The sequence below is a fragment of the Triticum dicoccoides genome, chromosome 7B (assembly GCF_002162155.2).
Source record: "Triticum dicoccoides isolate Atlit2015 ecotype Zavitan chromosome 7B, WEW_v2.0, whole genome shotgun sequence".
Classification (NCBI taxonomy): Eukaryota; Viridiplantae; Streptophyta; class Magnoliopsida; order Poales; family Poaceae; genus Triticum; species Triticum dicoccoides.
Window position 1 is genome coordinate 314,496,543 of NC_041393.1, and position 8,750 is coordinate 314,505,292.

Genomic DNA, 8,750 nt, shown 5'->3' on the forward strand with positions numbered 1-8,750 from the left:
AGAGTTTTGACTACAACGGTTGCCGATCACCACCTGCTGCTGGGTAAGAACTGGTAAGAATTTGAGATTTGCTTGACGGGTTTGTGATACACCACCACCACTTCTTAGTAGTCTATAGGATCATATTCTTGTGTGTTTCTATTTGCTGCTAACCATGGTAGGATCACAAGCCGATGAGACTGATTGGGAGAACCTGACGACCAAACAGCTACATGATAAATTTCAGCAAATGATGAGTGGACAGGTGCAAGATGTTCAAAACAGATTTGACGAGGCCATGGAGAAGATAGATGGCATGGAGAAGACATTCGAAACAAAGCTTGATAGCAAGTTTAATGAATTGCTCGCGCGTTTACCACCACCACCGCCGGCTGCACCTATCGCACCTCTGCAACAACAACAACAACGCCTCCTTCCGAATCAGTATGGACGAGCGAAGTGTGTTCCTATTGAGGATGGCCAAACTTCTGGTGCTGCTGTTCCTGTTGTTGATGCTTCTTTGGCTCGTGCTACTGCTGCTGCTGGTACCCAGGAGGATGATGAGTATGCGGGCGATTATGAGGATGAGGTTGATCAAAATCCGAACTACGTGCAGCCACCAGCACCACCACCAGCAGGTCGACCTCAGGTATATATTCATAATGGTAGGCCTGCACCACCACCTCAGGTACGAGATGATGTCCATATTCCTAAACTGAAATTGAATATTCCACCATTTGAGGGTAGATATGTTCCTGATATATATCTTACTTGGGAGTTAGAAACTGAACAACGATTTACATGTTTACAATATCCTGAGGAGAGACGAGTTGCTGCTGCCGTTTGTGCTTTCACTAGTTTTGCATGTGTATGGTGGTCTGAACATTGTAGATTATATCCTATTCCAACTACTTGGGCTGCTTTGAAAACTGCTATGCGTACGCGTTGGGTTCCACCATATTATCAACGTGAATTGCTTCAAAAATTGCAGTGTTTAAGACAAGGAAAAAATTCTGTAGAAGAATATTATCAGGAATTACAAACTGGCATGATTAGATGTGGTATTGTTGAGGAGAATGAAGCTATGCTTGCACGTTTTCTGGGTGGATTAAATAGAGAGATTCAGACCATTCTAGACTATAAGGAGTATACTAATATCACTCGTTTATTCCATCTTGCTTGTAAAGCTGAACGTGAAGTGTAGGATCGACAAGCATTGGCACGATCTAACTTATCTACAGGCCGACCTTCATCATGGACACCGCGTGCATCTTCTACTTCAACTGCACCAGCACCTCAATCAGGTGCCTCCTCCAGTCGTGATACAAGAAAACAGGCACAACCACCTGATGAGGACATGACTACATTGGATATGACCAAAAATATTGCATATATGCATATTTGTCAGGTGATTTCTAGTGCAAACTATTCAATAATCTATTTATGTTATCCAGAACAAAAATACTTCACACACTTTTGTGTTTTGTCTAATTGCAGGTGTATGGGACATTTGTACAATCCACATATGAAGATAAGGAAGAAAGAGATGTTTATTTGCTGTCCAAAAAGTTCTCTCACGTCACTTTTGGCCCAAGAGAAGATAGAGTCCAAGTCTCTCACGTTCTGGATTCAGATTCGGACTGCACAGACATACCTGACTCAAAACGCACACAAGTTTTTCATACGGACTCCGAATTGGGTGATTCTTTTTTTGTTGGAAACTAGATTTCGTGCACTTTCCAACCCAATTGGAATCACCATCAAATTCGTCCGGAGTGTTGAGTTGTGGACGAAACAATCTGATGCTGCAGCAGAATCCGAGTCAAACTACAAGTCCAAAGGTGTTACATCACCTCCACTTGGGCCCATTGGCCTTGTACGACCTAGATTTAGTTTTAGGCTGCCTTGGGACGTCCTCCCACCTCCTTGGCCGCCACCCCTTGCTCCTATATAAGTAGATCCATCTAGTAGCTTTTCCTTGGGATTTGTTTAGTTAAAAGTTAGCCATTGCAACTTCGTGTGCTTCGTTTGTGTCCAACGACCAGACCAAGACCACTTTTCAGATCCCCACCATTATCAATACTTCATACATATTCGCGATATTCAGATTGCTTTTATCATATTCTTGCTTGTTCTTCGATTGCTTGCAGGAATAGACCTTCGTGGTCAGGTTGATCGTGTTCCGGCGTGGTCAATAACCTCTCGGAGTTGGTTTAGCGATTGCTAAGGCACAACGTCGTTGCACATTTGTAGTCGGATCGTCAAAGTCGTCTCCACCAAATCGATAGTTATCATCTCATCGAAAGATCGGGACACCCCGCCTCTATCACTGGCATGATTGGATGTGGTATTATTGAGGAGAATGAAGCTATGCTTGCACGTTTTCTGGGTGGATTAAATAGAGAGATTCAGACCATTCTAGACTATAAGGAGTATACTAATATCACTCGTTTATTCCATCTTGCTTGTAAAGCTGAACGTGAAGTGCAGGATCGACAAGCATTGGGGCGAACTAACTTTTCTGTAGGCCGACCTTCATCATGGACACCACGTGCATCTTCTACTTCAACTACATCAGCACCTCCATCCGGTGCCACCTCCAGCCGTGATACAAGAAAACAGGCACAACCACCATTATCTGCCAAGAGCGCACCTGCGGGGCCTGCACAGCGTTCTTCTTCTTCCATGGCATCAACAGGGCACACAAGTGATATTATTTGTCGTCGTTGTAAGGGAGGAGGTCATTATGCGAGAGAATGCAAATCTCCGCGTGTGATGATTGCTACCGCGGATGGTGGATATGAGTCCGCTAGTGACTATGATGAGGAGACTTTGGCTCTTATTACACGTGAAGAACATGGTGGAGATGATTCTGATCATGAGACGCAATACATGACTCCTGAAGACGCTGACAGGTATGAATGTTTAGTTGCTCAACGTGTTTTGAGTGTGCAGGTCACACAAGCTGAGCAAAATCAGAGGCACAATTTGTTCCATACCAAGGGAGTTGTGAAGGAACGTTCTGTGCGTGTCATCATAGACGGAGGGAGCTGCAACAACTTGGCTAGCATGGAGATGGTGGAGAAGCTTTCTCTCACCACAAGACCACATCCACATCCTTACTACATGATAAAGGCGAGGGTCCCGATCTTTCGATGAGATGATAACTATCGATTTGGTGGAGACGACTTTGACGAGCCGACTACAAACGTGCACGACGTTGCGCCTTAGCAATCGCTAAACCAACTCCGAGAGGTTATTGACCACGCCGGAGCACAATCAACCTGACCACGAAGGTCTATTCCTGCAAGCAATCGAAGAACAAGCAAGAATATGATAAAAGCAATCTGAATATTGCGAGTATATATGAAGTATTGATAAAGGTGGGGATCCGTAAGCGGTCTTGGTCTGGTCGTTGGACACAAACAAAGTACACGAAGTTGCAATGGCTAACTTTTTACTAAACAAATCCCAAGGAAAAGCTACTAGATGGATCTACTTATATAGAAGCAAGGGGTGGCGGCCAAGGAGGTGGGAGGACGTCCCAAAGCAGCCTAAAACTAAATCTAGGTCGTACAAGGCCAATGGGCCCAAGTGGAGGTGATGTAACACCTTTGGACTTGTAGTTTGACTCGGATTCTGCTACAGCATCAGATTGTTTCGTCCACAACTCAACGCTCCGGCTGAATTTGAAGGTGATTCCAATTGGGTTGGAAAGTGCACGAAATCTAGTTTCCAACAAAAAAAGAATCACCCAATTCGGAGTCCGTATGAAAAACTTGTGTGCGTTTTGAGTCAGGTGTGTCTGTGCAGTCCGAATCTGAATCCAGAACGTGAGAGACTTGGACTCTATCTTCTCTTGGGCCAAAAGTGACGTGAGAGAACTTTTTGAACAGCAAATAAACATCTCTTTCTTCCTTATCTTCATATGTGGATTGTACAAATGTCCCGTACACCTGCAATTAGACAAAACACAGAAGTGTGTGAAGTATTTTTGTTTTGGATAACATAAATAGATTATTGAATAGTTTGCACTAGAAATCACCTGACAAATATGCATATATGCAATATTTTTGGTCATATCCAAGGTAGTCATGTCCTTATCATCCTCCCCTTCTTGAAAATAAAGCCATCCTCGGCGTTGCTTAATCTGAAATGTGGCTAACAAAAGAGACAAGGTGTACATGTTGTATATGTATATGTCATCCATTTTTACTTCCCTTGATTTTTGCATATATGACACATGAATAGATGAGTAACTTGCATAGTTCATAAAATCTAAAGCCAAAAAATTAGCACAAGAAGTAGAAGGCATGAAAATATTGCAACTCAGTTTGCACATATAAGTGAAGCTCTTATTCATTTCAAAAGATTGACAATGTTCATCATTAAACCATCCCAACATTGGTGAATAAACCTTACTTGCATCAAATTTACATGCTACAACATGCTTAAATAAGCAAACATGCAATAAGTCATTCAACACAGAATCATCACCAAGAATAGAGGTCATATCAAAATGATTAAACATTGGTTCTTTTGCATCAATAGTTAATTCAATGGGTGTACTCAAAATTGTTGGTATTTCAGTTGTTTGATCACATGGCAAAGTCAAATTATCAACGTAGTCCTCTAAAATAGGTGGTGTGATCAAAGTAGTGGGTAGCTCATCAGATGGTGCATTCAAATTGACAAGGCATTCATCATTCTCATGTAGAGATGGAAGATCAGTACCTTTGTCATTACCTCTTATGATCAACTCAGATGATGTAGCCACTCTCGGGGGCGATGTGTCACATGGTGGAGGTGATGTAGTCCTGACAACAACGGATGTGGTTGTCATAGTATGCCTAGTAGTTGAAGGAACAATCATATCAACTCTTGGAATGTGCACCGTGCGCTTGTTCTCCTCGTGGCCAACACGTCGTTTTATTTCCTGTTCAGCTTTGCAAGCAAGATGAAACAAATGGTCCATAGGATAACACTCTTCATGAATTAGTATCTCTTGAATATCACGGTTTAATCCTCCCCAAAATCTATCCATAAAATCATCTTCACTTTCTTCTAAAGAGGAATGCAACAAGGTAGTTTGTAAATCATCATAATATTTTGTTACAGTTTGATAGAGGCAAAGGTGTCCCGTCTTTCGATGAGATGGTGGATTTCGCTTTGGTGGAAGTCGACTTTGACGATCCGACTACGAACGTGCGAGGACGTCGCGCCTTAGTAATCGCTAAACCAACTCCGAGAGGTTATTGACCACGCCGGAGCACGATCAACCTGACCACGAGGGTCTGTTTCCTGCGAGCAAACGAAGAACAAGCAAGAAACTGAGATTGCAATCTGGATATTGCGAATATAAGATGAAAGCTTTATTGATCAAGGTGGGGTTCTGTGACGCCTTTGTCTGGTCGTTGAACACAAACGAAGTACGCGAAGTTGCAGCTATGGCGAACTTTTAATCTAAACAAAACCCAAAGTCTAAACGATGCCCTAAGGGCTGTATATATGGAGGAAGAGGGGGGAATTTCGTGGCCCTTGGTGGAGGAGTCCGAAATCAACCCTACTCTTGTTTCCCCACACATACGGACTCTAAAAATAGCCTATACTTATGTATTTCGAAATTACATGGGCCTGGCCCAATAATAAGGTGACGCAGCACCTAAAATAGCCTCGGGACGAAATTTATGAAGTGGCATCTTGTATATTTCGTCCAAGGCTTCATGCACCCATTATGGTGGCTTCAAAGTCCTGAAATCATCACTTGTAACTCCATTCTTGTTCCCCTTGCGCATGCCATCATCTCCATGCTTGTTCTTGCTCCAATGTTCATCCTTCTCCAAGCTAGGCCCTTCATTTGTAAGCAAAACAAATGTATCCAATTTAGGCAGCATCATATTTTCATGAACATTAGAGTCATTACCAAGAAACGAAAGTACCTGGTAATTTAGTTGGCGTGCACGAGCTCTAGTAATTGGTCCAGTATGTATAGCAGCAGGGGCTGTGGGTGTAACAATTGTATTGATGTCCTCATCATCCTCCCCTTCTTGAAATGAAGTCGTCCTCGACGGAAGTTCATCTTCCTCACCCAAATAAGGCTTCAAATCTGCAATGTTAAAAGTGGGACTAACCCCAAAATCTGCAGGCAGCTCAAGTTTATATGCATTATCATTTATTTTCTCTAACACCTTAAAGGGACCATCAGCACGTGGCATTAACTTTGATTTGCGCAAATCAGGAAATCTATCCTTACGCAAATGTAACCAAACAAGATCTCCAGGTGCAAACACAACATGTTTTCTACCCTTATCTCCAGCAAGTTTACATTTAGCATTCATACGCTCAATGTTTTCCTTAGTTAACTCATGCATTTTTAAAATCAATTCAGCACGTTGTTTAGCATCAAAATTAACCTTCTCCGAAGATGGAAGAGGCAACAAATCAATAGGTGCACGAGGTAGGAAACCATACACAACTTCAAAAGGGCACATCTTAGTAGTAGAATGCAATGAACGATTATAAGCAAATTCAATATGAGGCAAGCATTCCTCCCACATTTTCTTATTATTCTTCAAAACAGCCCTAAGCATAGTAGACAACGTTCTATTGACTACTTCAGTTTGTCCATCAGTTTGGGGGTGACAAGTAGTACTAAAAAGCAGTTTAGTCCCCAACTTAGCCCATAAACATCTCCAAAAGTGGCTAAGAAATTTAGTATCACGATCTGAAACAATAGTATTTGGCACACCATGCAACCGAATAATTTCACGAAAGAACAAATCAGCAACATTAACAGCATCATCGCTTTTATGACATGGTATGAAGTGTGCCATTTTCGAGAATCTATCCACGACAACAAATATGCTATCCCTCCCCTTCTTTGTTCGAGGTAAACCTAAAACAAAGTCCATAGATATATCCTCCCAAGGAACACTAGGTACAGGCAAAGGCATATATAAACCATGAGGATTGAGTCGTGACTTAGCTTTTTGACATGTAGTGCATCGAGCAATAAAACGCTCAACATCCCGTCTCATCTTTGGCCAAAAGAAATGTGTAGCAAGTACGTCCTCCGTCTTCTTCACGCCAAAGTGTCACATTAATCCTCCTCCATGCGCCTCCTGCAACAACAAAAGACGAACGGAGCTAGCTGGAATGCATAGCTTGTTAGCACGAAACACAAATCCATCGTTAACGACAAACTTGTTCCACATTCTTCCTTCTTTACAATTCTGCATTACATCTTTAAAATCAGCATCATGCACATATTGATCTTTGATGGTCTCCAAACCAAATATTTTGAAGTCAAGTTGTGAAAGCATAGTATAGCGACGAGACAATGCATCAGCAATAACATTTTCTTTTCCCTTCTTGTGTTTAATGACATAAGGGAAAGTCTCAATGAATTCAACCCATTTAGCATGTCTACGATTCAGTTTAGCTTGACTTTTAATATGTTTCAAAGATTCATGATCAGAATGTATAACAAATTCTTTGGGACATAAATAATGTTGCCATGTTTCTAAAGTCCGAACAAGAGCATATAATTCTTTATCATAAGTAGAATAATTCAGACTAGGCCCACTCAATTTTTCAGAAAAGTATGCAACAGGTTTGCCATCTTGTAATAACACACCTCCTAATCCAATTCCACTAGCATCACATTCAAGCTCAAAAGTCTTATTAAAATCATCGCGTATATGTGTTGATTGTAGAGGCATTAATAATATTACTATTCGTTATCGTCATCCTATTCCTAGGCTAGATGATATGCTTGATGAATTGAGTGGCTCTACAATATTCTCCAAAGTTGATTTGCGTAGTGGATACCATCAAATTCGTATGAAATTGGGGGATGAATGGAAAACAGCATTTAAAACTAAGTTTGGATTATATGAGTGGTTAGTCATGCCTTTTGGGTTAACTAATGCGCCTAGTACTTTCATGAGACTAATGAACGAAGTTTTACGTGCTTTCATTGGACGATTTGTGGTAGTCTATTTTGATGATATACTGATTTATAGCAGATCTTTGGAAGAACATTTGGAACATTTACGTGCTATTTTTATTGCTCTACGTGATGCACGTTTGTTTGGTAACCTTGGGAAGTGCACCTTTTGCACCGACCGAGTATCTTTTCTTGGCTATGTTGTTACTCCACAGGGAATTGAAGTTGACACAGCCAAGATTGAAGCTATTGAGAGTTGGCCGCAGCCCAAAACGGTCACACAAGTGAGGAGTTTTCTTGGCCTTGCTGGATTCTATAGGCGTTTTGTGAGAGATTTCAGCACCATTGCTGCACCTCTCAACGAGCTTACAAAGAAGGATGTGCCTTTTGTTTGGGGTACCGCACAGGAAGAAGCCTTCACGGTATTGAAAGATAAGTTGACACATGCTCCTTTACTCCAACTTCCTGATTTTAATAAGACTTTTGAGCTTGAATGTGATGCTAGTGGAATTGGATTAGGAGGTGTGTTATTACAAGATGGCAAACCTGTTGCATACTTTTCTGAAAAATTGAGTGGGCCTAGTCTGAATTATTCTACTTATGATAAAGAATTATATGCTCTTGTTCGGACTTTAGAAACATGGCAACATTATTTATGGCCCAAAGAATTTGTTATACATTCTGATCATGAATCTTTGAAACATATTAAAAGTCAAGCTAAACTGAATCGTAGACGTGCTAAATGGTTGAATTCATTGAGACTTTCCCTTATGTCATTAAACACAAGAAGGGAAAAGAAAATGTTATTGCTGATGCATTGTCT